The following is a 13,348-nucleotide window of genomic DNA, read 5'->3' on the forward strand; positions in this document are numbered from 1 at the left end:
TTCAGTTCTCATTTCACTAAATAGGACTCTTGCCCTAACTCTGATGGTTAGGGTCCTAAAAACACACACAGGAGGATTTCCCTTAAGAACTTGTGGAGAAAGGTGGGGAAAGAGTGCTCGGAGATTAGAAGTGAATTTATGAAAGGCTGCGTAATTTTTCTTATGTTCTCTAAAATAAGGATATCATCAATGAAATTTTGCATGTCCTAAAGGAGTCAGAATGACTGGTCCTATTTTGGTAACTCTTGTTTACTATGTCTTGTTTACTAGAAACAGTCTGGCATGTCCTTCCCTGATACCATGGTAAAAGGCTTGTGATACTATTTTGGTAACTCGTGTTTACTATTCTTTGCTTACTAGAAACTTTTTGGCATGTCCTTCCATTATATCCTGGTGAGATGCTTATAAGTTCACCTTTGCTTTATTGCAATTAATATGTTTGGAGGTGGTTCTCACATCTGCTTATTCCTTCAGCTTTATGCCTTAGGGTTCTTAGAATAAGTTTTTCCCAGAGCCCTCAATAATCATGATAATGGTGATAGCAGCTACTCGGTCATTGGCTGCTTACTGAACACCTGGTACGGTGCGAGGTCCTTTCATGGTTTGCTGGTTGTTAGGGCTGTTCTCCGTGTTTCTTTTGGGTACACGGTAGAGTTGCAGTCCATCATCTTGAAGTTGAGCGTGGCCACGTGACTTGCTTTGGATACTGAAATTTGACTGAAAGTCATGTGAGATACTAGGCAGATGCTTTTTTTTTTCCCCTGAAAGAAATCTGCAGTGGTTACACAGTATAAGCCAGTTAGCCCATACTTTAGACCACTGCATTTTTTAAACAGGAATTTTAACTGCAGCATAACCAAGCGCATCCTGAGGAATATACATGGATTTCTCCTTCATCCTCCTGGCTAAGGGCTGATAATAGCCCATGTTACAGCTGAGGCAGTGGAGGTAAAGGAGTTAAGTTACTTGTCTGTAATTTCTGAGCTAGTCACCTAGGCAGTTTGAGCCTGACATTCTTTTTATTTATTTTATTTTATTAATTTTTTGGGGCCGTGCTGGGTCTTGGTTGCTGCACAGGTTTTTCTCTCATTGCGGTGAGTGGGGGCTACTCTCTCGTTGCAGTGCACTGGCTTCTCCTTGCGATGGCCTCTCTTCTCGCTCAGCATGGGCACTGGAGCGTGCACGCTTCAGTATGGGCTGGGTTCTTGGGGCTCTGGGGCTCTGGAGCGCAGGCTCAATAATGGGCTTAGTTGCTCTGTGGCATGGGGAGTCTTCCCCGATCAGGGATTGAACTCCTGTCTCCCGCATTGGCTGGCGGATTCTTTACCACTGAGCCACCAGGGAAGCTGCCTTTGGTTTTATTCGTGTCTGCTTGTTCATTTTTGGCTGTGCTGGGTCTCCGTTGCTGCGTGTGCGCTTGCTCTAGTTGTGGCGGCGAGTGGGGCCTACCCTCTGGTTGTGGTGCTCAGGCTTCTCGTTGTGACGGTTTCTCTTCTTGGTGAGCACGACCTAGGGTACTTGGACTTAGCTGCCCTTCCTGGAGCAGGGATCAAACCTGTGTCCCCTGCACTGGCAGACGGATTCTTAACTGCCAGACCACCAGGAAGGTCCTGAGCCCGACATTCTTAAGCAGTTGCGGTGTGCTGCCCTACTGTGGGCTGTGTCATCTCGGTACCGAATGCGTCTAGAATGTGGGCTCTGCCTGTAATTACTTCATGTCAGAACTTCTGCTTACCTCTCTGTTTCGTCCCTTCTTACAGATAGATGCTCCTGCCGTTTCAGGTCCAAGGCTGACTGCTCCAGCCAGCATGTATCCTTCCCAGCGTTGGGCTGCACACCCACCACTCCTCTGTCATCTGTTCTCTGCTCTTATTGCCTTCTGAAATTCCATCTTCCACGTGATGAGCATAGTTCCTTGCCGTAAATATCCTCGCATTTCTAATATTTGTGAAGCAAATTTCTCAGAAGGCCACATTTAGCTTATGAATAGGAGACTGCCCGATGTGGTGATTAAAATGCATGGCCTCTGCAGCCGGCCACCGGGTTTGACTTCTTGCTGTGCTGCTCACTCTCCATGCCTCAGTTGCCTCATCTGTAAGGAGATAATACCTGTGTCTCATGGTTCTTTCGAGGATTAAATGAGTTAATTTATGTAATGCCTTGGAACAATACTTGGCACACTGTAAGCATGATTTAAGCATTAGATATTATAATTTTATGAAGAATCAGGTATCCAAGGACTAAGATGGAGATAAATCACTACTGATTTTAATCTTTCTGAGGTTAATATTAAGATATCAAAGATTTAATACCACCTTTAATTTTTCCTTTTGTTCAGTAGGAATTACTGAGTAACTTTATACGCTCTGGGGAGGAAATGACCTAGAGCTTGCCCCTAAAGAATTTACAGTATAGAGGGGAGATAAGATATATGTCTACCTGTACAGCAGATACCTGTACACAGATATTTGTGCTATTATGAAGTAGCCCATAAAAAGTGTCCAAGACAAGAAAGATAAAGGGCTTTGGAAGTTCAGAAAAGGAAGGGATGGGGTGTCAGAGAAGGCTTTGAGTCAGACTGGGCATTTTTTCGGGTAGGAAAGATGCAGGATTTGGATATGTGGAGACTGGGTGAGGAAGGGAGCCAGTCTCTGCCTGAAAGGAAAGATCAGATCCGAGGGCATAATAAATATATTCATTCATCCATTCAGCAAATATGTGTTGAACCTTGACTTTATGCTCAGCACAGATATAAGCCCTGGGGCTGCAGTGGTGAACAGAATCAAGTTCCTGCTCTCATGGAGCTTATGTTCCAGGCTTATTTGAATATGCAGAACCATGATGTATCAGGTGGCTGACTAAGAAGAAAAATAAAGCAGGATAAGGAGACAGAATAGATTTACATAACTAAGAAAAGCATGATTAATTTCTAAAGGTCAGTTTTTTTGGGGGGCTGGGAATCTCTTGAGAAAACCCACTGTGTTACTTGCTTAGTTGTTTCCACTCTGTGCGACCCCCTGGGCTGCAGCCCACCAAGCTCCTCTGTCCCTGGAGTTCTCCAGGCGAGAATACTGGAGTGGGTAGCCATTCCCTTCTCCAGGGGATCTTCCCAAGCCAGGGATCAAACCCAGGTTTCCTGCCTTGCTGGCAAATTCTTTACTGTCTGAGCCACCAGGGAAGCACAAAGAATACTGGAGTGGGTTGCACTTCCTTTCTCCAGGGGTTCTTCCCAACCCAGGGATAGAACCTGGGTCTCGTGCCTTGCAGGTGGATTCTTGGTTACTGTCTGAGCCACCAGGGAAGCCCAGGAGACAGCTAAATGGCTTTTCCTGTGCCATGGACTGTATCTGCTGTTTTCTGTGCTCCTAGTTTTCTGTCCCTTGCTCTTGACAAATATCTAGATATTTCCCTTTCTGTGAGATTGAGACTAGTCCCAGTGTCTTCATGGGGCCTTCCCCCTCTGTATCTGCCAGAAGCACTCTCTTTACCCAGTTCTCTTCTGGAGTCAGAGTTTGCCTCTGTAACTGACTTGTCTTTTCTCATACTGTTACTTCTTTATTCCTGGAGAAGAAAATGGCAACCCACTCCAGTATTCTTGCCTGGAGAATCCCATGGCGGAGGAGGGCTACAGTCCACGGACACGACTGAGCGACTTCACTTTCGCTTTCACTTTCCTCCTTTATTCCACAAGCATATGATGCCTCAATACTTAGTAAACAGTTGTTGAACTTTCGTTTTGTTTCGGCCTTTACCGGGCTTTAGGAACTTGAAGATAAATGCACTTGGCCTCTGCCCTTGAGGAATGCACAGTCCTACTAGAGATAGAAATAAAAACTCCTACTACCAACATCGTGATACATGTCAAATTAGAGCCGTGTCCAGTTTTGTTAGAACTCCCCATGTACCCAGGGAAGTTGGTGAAGGCTTTTCAAAGGAAGGAACTTTTAAATTGGTTCCTGAAAATTGATTTGGAGTGAATAATCAGACTGGGACTGGTGTCTGATTTGAAGAAGCCTTTTATGCATAGGAAGTATCCTCTGAGGGAACAGGCGGAGGCTGGTGGAGCCTGTGGAGCTGAGTGGGAGGTCGGGCTGGAGGAGTAGTTTGGAGACATTGAAAGGCTTTGGAGATTGCAGGAAGGAGTTTAGATTTGTATTGGTAGTGAGGAGTCATCAGATACCTAAACAGAGGAGAGTAAATTGTATTCCATCCTTGGTAGAAGCGATTGGTATAAAACAGTGGCGCTCAAACTTGACTGCGTATTAGAATTGCCTGGAAAGCATTAAGAGAGCCAGTGCCCATTCTGCACGCCGGAAAAGCAGATTTCCCTGGAAGAGAGACTCAGGCGCTGGAATTTTGGTCACTTCTCAGGTGATTCCAGTGTGCATCCAAGTTAAGCACCAGTGATTGGGAGAGGCTTGACCAGCAGGTTAATGAATGAGGGAGGCCATTGCAATGGCCTGGCTAGGAGATAAGTCTCTGAATTGAGGCATTGGGAGCAGGGATAAGGGAAGACAGAGTCAACCATTATTATTGTTCTTCAGTTTGCTGTATGTTTGTCTTCTCCCGTAAAGTTGTGGCCCCATGAGTGCAAAGTCCAGTCGCTGTACTTTGAATTCCTCATGGAGAGCTGTGGGTAGCAGGTTCTCAATAAATATTTGCCATGATTAAAGTCAGTTTTCTTTTGTTCAGATACCCATAGTTGAGTTCTTAGGGCATTTTTATTTCAATTGGTTCTCTCTTTTTTGTTATTAAACAGAAATTCCTTTAGGAATGAGAATGGATGGAGATGAAACTTTTAGGTCAGTTTTACTTCCTCATAATTCTGATGAAAGATTTAGGAAGTTAAAACCCATGGATTAAAACAATGTCTGCATATGGAGTTGATTTATCTGTACTGTCTTTCATTAGCCCAGATAATTAAATTTGCCCTTAACTTTTGGTATTTGTATAAAATCAACTAGTATTCATATACCCTTTAAAATAAAGACTCCACGTAGAGTACCTAGATTCTTAAAGTATTCCTGAGGTTTACCTTCCGCAACAGCACATGAAAGGTAAACCTCACAAATAATACCCAGATTCTGTTAAGCTGTGTATTGACTCAGGACTTTATCACTATAGTGTAGAAACAGACATGGTTTGTGCATGTGAAATAATTCCTCTTTGCCAAATAAATTTATCTGTGGGGATAGTATTTTAAAGTGTTGTGAAGCATTTTCATGTCAACCTTTCATACTCTGTTCTAATGGAGGCGAGTTGGAACATATGGAAATTAAGAACTTTAAAAATATTTGACAGCATTTATACCCCTTGCCACTTTGTATTTTGAAAAATAGCAAACCTACAGAAAGTAAGTTAAGAGAATTATACCTTAACACCCATCTCCCCTCTACCTGGATTCATCAATGATTAATGTTTTTCCAAATTTGCTTTATATCTTTTTCCATGTCTGCATGTGTGAAGTGTGAAAGTAAGTCGCTCAGTCATATCTGACTCTTTGCAACGCCATGTTCTATAGCCCTCCAGGCTCCTCTGTCCATGGGGTTCTCCAGGCAAGAATACTGGAGTGCGTTGCCATTCCCTTCTTCAGGGGATCTTCCCAACCCAGGGATCAAACCTGGGTCTCCTGCACTGCAGGCAGATTCTTTACCGTCTGAGCCACCAGGGAAGCTATATGTCTAGTTCTTTCTAAAGCTATCCCCTTTGGGAGTTTCTTGCAGACATGGTGACACTTCACTCCTGGAGAAAGGATGTCCAACTATAATACAGTCATATGACTTGGGATACTTGACATAAAACCAGTATGTAGTCCATATTTAAATTTTACCATTTCCTTGTTCTTTAGCTTTTTTGTTTTTCCTGATCTAGTATTCTGTCAAGGATCATACATCGTATTAAGTGTGTCCTTGCCTTTCAGTGTGGATTAGTGCCATCTGGTAGTCACAGGTTTCCAGAATGGGAGTGAATACCCGCTTTAAAGGACGTCATGGCCCTGCTTCCCACCCTGCTTACCTGTTTACCCCCTTCCACGGCCCCCGTCACAGACTGGGAATGGACCTTCTTAGACTGATGGCAGGAAGTCTAAGGATGACCGGTTCATCCTAAAGTAGAACCTAGCACTGAGTGTCGACTGGCTTGTGGGCATCATCCTGATGCTCGGAGATGTTTTGTCCTATGCAGAGTCGCTGCCCATTTTATGGCTAAGCCATTCAGGTTGCCCAGGTACCTAAGAGAATGTTAGCACAGGGAACTATGTTCAGTGTCTTATAATAACCTATAACGGAAAGAACCTGGAAAAGAATATATATATATTTACACACACACACACACACACACACACGCACACACATATATATAACTGAGTTACTTTGCTGTACACCTGAAGCTAACACAAAATTGTGAATTTACTGTACTTTAAAAAATGATAAAAGAAGTGGAGAATGTGGTAGTGTTAATGAGACTTTGGGAAGAGCTTTGCATAGTTGTCTCTAAATCACCTGAAACAGTAAGAGTTAGGAGTTGTCTTCTGAGGACATTTCTTGAGGACTGCTGATTATGATGACCTTGTCTTTATACAGTTCATATTAATTAATAGTTTTAATTTTTTGAGAAAACTGTTAAGGACCTCCCTACCCCCACCCCCACTTTAAATATTCTAGTGGTTGTGGCCTTTTGCTCCCTTGCCCTTCTTGTTTTACACTCCTTCCTGGGCAGACTTCTTGCTTGTTTTAGCTCTTGATGACCCTGAAATCTTTGTTTCCATCCCCATTCTCTTCTGAGCTCCAGACCCTCATTTCCAACCACGTAACTCTTTGCAGCTTCTCCTGCATGTTCCATATGCAAAACTGAACTTGCTGTCTTTCTGTGTAAACCTGAGCATTGATCTGAATGTTGGGTGGGTGGAGGTGAGAGTGACGTGGTATTTGACCAGGGGGCTAAGAACACTAGACTCAGGTCCCTAACCGGCTCCTGCTGTCCCGAACACCCCTCCCTTCCCTAAGCCCCGTCCCTGCACGAGCCCCCCCTCCCCCCAGCATACACACTTAATGGGAAGGAGGCAACCGAAGGCAGGGCTTTGCTCATAACATCATTTCTGGCTGAATGTGGAGTCTTGGAAGTTAGACTTTATGAAATGGTTCTCAATCTTTTTTTTTTCCATTATCACTCCCCTAAGGAGCCTTTTTTAGACAGGCTATTTTTTTTAGTATTATCCTCCCATCCATGAAGATTTAATACCACAAATATGTAGCGTATCTGTTTATGTACTGTGTCTGCTTAATAATGAGTAAGGTATTTTAACCCCCAGGAACCAGTTTTTGCCCCCTTGGAGAGGTACTGTTCCCTTGAGAATGCATGCTTTAAGCTAAGCTGGAGGCAGTCTGTGAAGTCTCGAAACAGCACAAGCCAGAGTGTCTGCTTGCCATCTCTCCTGCCCACAGAGAATTTACCTTAGGCTCACAGCTGATGGCTGAAACCAGAGTTTGGTCATCTTGTTGTGACCGTGGCTCACAGAAATAACACTGTACTGTGCCCAGTGTACATGCAAATATGTTATTCAGATGTTTTAATACTCGGTATTTATTCTTAACTGCTTCTCATGTACTCTATTTTTAGTCTGTATTCTTTTAAAGATAGTTTTATTGAGGTAATTTACATACTGTAAAATTCACCTGTTTTCTATGTATTTTTTTATTTTAAAAGAAATGCTGGTTGTGACCCACTGGTTGGCAACAGCCTGGCTCTCAGCCAGAAGAACAATGCCAAGGCCTCGCTGGTCTGGAGACCACCCGTAGTCCACCAAAGAAGTGAGAAGGAAGTAGTGACAGGGTCCTAACCCTGAACCCCTGGTTCTCACTGTAGTCATGGGACTTTGTTTTAATAAATACCCTTGGACTTGAACAGACTGGTCATTTTACTCCTTGGTAAGAGATGAATGCTGGAGAGCTCCTGGTGGCTCAGACAGTAAAGAATTTCCCGCAGTGCGGGAGACCAGTATTCAGTCCCTGGGTTGGGAAGATCTCCTGAAGAAGGGAATGGCTATTCACTCCAGTATTCTTGCCTGGAGAATTCCACGGACAGAGGAGCCTGGTGGGCTATGGTGCATGGGATCACAAAGAGTCAGACAATTGAATGACTAACACTTTCATAGGGGATGAATGCTGGAGAGCTCATGGCAGGGGCCGTGCGCTTTTCAAACCCACAGGTGAAAACTGCTTTGGTGGCAGCCAAAGGGTTTGCCTCACCAGGAAGGTGAAACGGGCATCTTCATTCTGTGATTTGTGGTGCCCGCACACATGCTCCCCCCACCCCCCCACCAAAAGAAAGTGGAATGGGGATGTGGAGAGGGGAAGATTGGATTTATCCATAAGAATATTGGAGAGAGCGACTGTAGCAATCTATATATTTGATTAATTTGCTGTCGTTAATCTCTTAAAAGGGGATGAAGCACTGAGGAAATGAAATAGGAAGCTGCTGAGTCTTCATTAGAAGAGCAGAAGAGGCCTAAACAATGGGGTCTGTTGGGGTGCATGCGTGGTCAGAGGGAGGCCACGCCTGCAGCCAGGAGGAATCATCTGCGCAGACAGGGAAATGAGTGGTCAAAAGGTCTGGAGAGTAGATTTTGCCCGTGTTTACCTTTTTGTTTTTTGGTCGTACTGTGCAGCATGTGGGGATCTTAGTTCCCCCACCAAGGATCGAACCCATGCATCCTGCATTGCAAGGCCGGAGTCTCTGGACCAGCAAGGAAGTCCCTGCCCCTACTTGCTTTTGACCCCAGAACCAGGCAGGGCAGGAATATGATAGGAGCAAAGAAAACCGGCAAAGAAAAAGAAAAAGGGCTTCCCTGATAGCTCAGCTGGTAAAGAATCCGCCTGTAATGCAGCTCAGGAGACCTCAGTTTGATTCCTGGGTTGGGAAGATTCTCTGGAGAAGGGATAGGCTACACCCCAATATTCATGGGCTTCCCTTGTGGCTCAGCTGGTAAAGAATCTGCCTGCAATGGGGGAGACCTGGGTTGGATCCCTGGGTTGAGAAGATCCCCTGGAAAAGGTAATGGCCACCCACCCAGTATTCTGGCCTGGAGAATCCCATGGACAGGGATATTTAGGAGTTCCTGATAATTCAGGTGGTGAAGAATCCGCCTGCAATGCAGGAGACCCCAGTTCAATTCCTAGGTCAGGAAGATCCCCTAGAGAAGGGAAAGTCTACCCACTCCAGTATTCTGGCCTAGAGAATTCCATGGACCGTGTAGTCCATGGGGTTGCAAAGAGTCGGACATGACTCAGCAACTTTCACTTTCAAAGAAAACTGAGACATCCCATCCCAGAGCAGCAGAATAATTAGAGCATATATTCGTGGAATGCTTAACTATATGCCGGGAACTAAACATTGTATATTCTCACTTTATATTTTATATTTAATCTTTTAAAACTATGAGGTTGTACATTGTTGTAGTGCCCCAACTCCCCATGTTATGATGAGGAAAACTGAGGTCAGGAAGATAAAGAAACTTGTTCAGAGTCACACAGTTAGTTTTTTGTTCTTACATGTAATGTAGGACACTGAAGACCCTGCCTGGACTAGGTGAACCTGCTGCCTCTGGGACCATGTCTGCTGCACCAGCCTTCTGAGGAGTGCAGCTTACCTGGCAGATCCCGTGATCATCATTTAAGTCACTTAGTCTCCAGGTTGCTACCCTGAAGTTCACTGTTAGAGGCTGGTGACCACAACACTAAAAATAACATTGTCCTAGAGAATATTTATAGTTTTTTCATTCCCTCAAGTACAGACTGTGCCTTATCTGGGAAATACCACTTATTTTAGGGCTCTTGAGTTGGGCATTTAAATGGTAGGGCTTGTTAGGTGGTAGTCATATTTCAAATTAGTTCTGCGGACATTTGCATGCTTCTGAGTTCCCTGTGACGTACCTGGTGCCAGGGTAACATGTTACCACAGGTCTGGTAGGGGAAATAGACACAAGCAATATTTAAATTGCAGGGAAACAAAATAAGTAGAACAATAAAAGGAACATTAAGGCATTGGGGAGGTTAGGAAAATCTTCTCAGAAGAGTTAACATTTGAGTTAGGTTTTGATGGATGAGTAGAAGTTAGAAGTGAAGTGAAGTCGCTCAGTCGTGAACTGTAGCCCACCAGGCTCCCCCATCCATGGGATTGTCCAGGCAAGAACACTGGAGTAGGTTACCATTTCCTTCTCCTGGTAGGTAAATAGTTGCGGAATAATTAAGTGAAAATGGCTAGAGAGATGGACAGAGGCCTCCTTCTGATGTTATTGCCAGTGTGTTTATAGATTCTTAATGATATAGTAGAAAGAGCTTCCAGTTGTAAAATCTCCCCCTTTTCCCCTAGTGTCCTGAAATGCCATTCGGCTCCTATGCCTCAGCAGTAGGGCAACTGGATGCCCAAGGATATTGCTGTGGGCCAGTTATAGGAGGGAAAAAATTGCTACCCATGTAACACCCACAGGCACACTGCAACTCTGGCAGTTTCCTACTTGTATGAGGAGATGGGGGTATTCCTTGTAGCCTAGCTCCAAGCTAAGACTTTTTTTTGGCCACACTTTGTGGCATGTGGGATCTTAGTTTCCTGACCAGGGATCGAACCCACACTCCCTGTGTTGGAAGCATGGAGTCTTAACCACTGGACCACCAGGAAGTCCAGAGATTGGGTTTTTGAAGTATAACGTGCATTTGGTTAAGTGTACATATATCAAGGGTACTGCTCACTGGGTTTTAACATGTGTATATTCCTTTGTAGGGCTTCCCCTGTGGCTCAGTGGATAAAGAATCCTCCATCAATGCAGGAGCCACAGGAGGCACGGGTTTGATCCCTGGGCCAGGAAGATCCCCTGGAAAAGGGCATGGCAACCCATTCCAGTATTCTTGCCTGGGAAATCCCATGGACAGAGAAACCTGGTGGGCTGCAGTCCATAGGGTTGCAAAGAGTTGGACACGACTGAAGAGACTGAGCACACACACTCGCATACAGAACGTCTTGTTTTGTATCTGGTTTCTCTTACTCAGCTTTATGATTGTGGGATTCATATAGATGGCTGGAGAGCACTGATAACCCGTCACACTGTCAGGAAGCGATCCAGAATAATCACATGTGGCTTATGTGTTTATTGGTGACATGTGTTTGTGCAGAGCATTTGCAGGTGCCAAATTCCAGGTGCTCCGCATGGGCCTGCGAGCACAGGTGAGCAAGTTCCTTCCATCACGGAGCTTGCTGTCCAGTGCAGGAGATAAACGCACACACGTAATTACATATAATACACAGAATTAAAATGAAGATCTGGTCAACCTTTACGGTTTTTGCAGTGATTTTGAAAGATTTTCTTTATGGTTTTTGAAAGACTTTCTATTGGAGGTGAAATGTCTTCTCATTGTCAAAGGATTAGAATTTTTCCAGGTGGTCAAGTTCAAGTGTGGAGATGTGAAGCATCATGGTATCTTTGGAAACTTGCATTAGTAATACTTGTAGATTGATTAAGATGTGTAAGAAGACCAAAAATACTACTTTCGGAAGAAATTTTGAGGAAAACCTTAGTGTGCAAGTTTGGCTTCTTAGTTGGAGCTGTGGGTAGGAGATGACCACTCTAGTGACCAGTTGTAAATGCATCATTATGAAGAAGGCAGAGAACAGAAGTCAAATTTGGTAACTGCTGTAGCCAAAGGAAAACTCCCTGCAGTGCTCTTCTGTTGATGTTATGGAAGATTTTTTTTCAGGTTAGATAAAACTACAGAGACGCTTATTATGATTGTGTGTTGTTTTTTTTTTAATAATTGAGATGACTTGAGATGTCCTGTAAGCCATCAAAAATTTCCTAAGGGAGGGTGGATTTTGCTGGAGCATCTATCCCTTAATCATGAGATTTTGTAGCAAAATGTGTTCCCTGTTCTCTCAGTTTTCTGGCGCTAACATAACAAAATACCACCGGCTGGGTAGCTTACCCAAAGGTGTATTTTCTCATGATTCTGGAGGCTAGAAGTCCAAGGTCAGGGTGGCAGATTTGATTTCTCTTTGACTGCAGGGCTCCTTCTCGCCCTGTCCTCACCTAGGCTTCTCTCTGTGTTCTGTTTCCTGATCTCCTCTTAAAAGCACACCTGCCATATTGGATTAGGGCCCACTCCAGAGACCCCTATTTTAACTTCATTACTTCTGTAAAGACTTGCTCTCCACATACAGTCACATTCTTAAGTACTGGGGATCAGGGCTTCAACCTGCAAGTTTTGGGGTGTGGGAGGAGACGGTTCAGCTCATTTACACCCATGTCCAGAACCTGTCATGACATTGTTGGGCTGTGTGAAGGCTGTCCCCTGAGAAACGCAGGGGTCAGACCGCTCCAAGACCAGCAGGGAGCTGTGAGGTAGCCGAGTCTGCTCAGACCGCTCTGGGGGCTGGGCTTGCTCTTAAAGCACCACTTCTGACTTCCTCATGACTTGTCTGTGCACACACAAACCTGTGAGTCCTGAGTGATGTGTCTAGAACTTAAGACTGGTATTCTGTCAATTAATAGAGATTGAAAATAGGGACTAGGATGAAAAGAATCCAAACTGTATAGGCCAGGTGAATGTCATGAGAAAAGTGATGTCATAACTTTCATAACTCTTAATAATCTGTTCCAATGTTGAGCAAACCATATCCCTCTCCTGCCGTTTCACCCTTTTGATTAGCTGAAGTTAAACAGCCTTGGCATTCTCCTTATCAGAACATTTGAACACCAAAGAGCTGTTCCTAAGTCAGATCACCTTAACCTTCCTCCTGCTTCTGGGCGGAAAGTTGTTTTCTGTAGAAGGATTTTTATTTTGAATTTTCTATTGTGATGGCCACTGAGGGGATTTTTCTTTTAAAGATGTGCTCTTAGACAGTCATCTCCTAAGCTTGTTTCAGTGGAGACAGAAAAATCTTGTTGGGATGAATTTTGTAGGGGCTGCTTCTGTTTCGGTCCACACTGAGATTCTGTGGTGCATATGAGGCTTATTATAGGTACCTGGGAGCTAGAACTCTGGTTTTCAGTGAAGTAGTGTGTATTATTACGGTGTGTGTCCCAGAGTTGCTGTGCTAAGACCCATTTTCAGAATTAGAACTTTGAAACTTCTAGGCCATGAAGAGAACTCATGCAGAGTTGAACGAGATGTGTTAGCTCACATCATATTGTGTGTATGTGCTCAGTCGTATCTGACTCTTCCCAACCCTATGGACTGTAGCCTGCGAGGTGCCTCTGTCCAGGGGATTTCCCAGGCAAGAATACTGGAGTGAGTTGCCATTTCCTCCTCCAGGGGATCTTTCTGACCCAGGGATCGAACCCACTTCTCCTGCATTGGCG

The 13,348-nt window shown here is 44.4% G+C and overlaps 1 protein-coding gene across 26 annotated transcripts in view; it reads left to right on the plus strand.

Moving 5' to 3' along the window:
- The window catches only part of CHD6 (chromodomain helicase DNA binding protein 6), a 201,175-nt gene that overhangs the window by 10,553 nt on the left and 177,274 nt on the right, over positions 1 to 13,348 (plus strand). For 2 of the 26 annotated variants that reach the window (XM_086331791.1, XM_086331800.1), the window contains exons 2-3: positions 1,761 to 1,810; positions 2,745 to 2,935. The exons of the other annotated variants lie outside the window; for them this stretch is intronic. The gene's annotated coding sequence lies outside the window, so the exon portion shown is untranslated. The remainder of the gene's footprint in view (positions 1 to 1,760; positions 1,811 to 2,744; positions 2,936 to 13,348) is intronic. 26 annotated transcript variants of the gene reach the window in all.

This window comes from Bos grunniens, chromosome 13 (genome assembly GCF_055505025.1).
Source record: "Bos grunniens cultivar Pamir isolate PY7600 chromosome 13, Bosgru_T2T1.0, whole genome shotgun sequence".
NCBI lineage: Eukaryota > Metazoa > Chordata > Mammalia > Artiodactyla > Bovidae > Bos > Bos grunniens.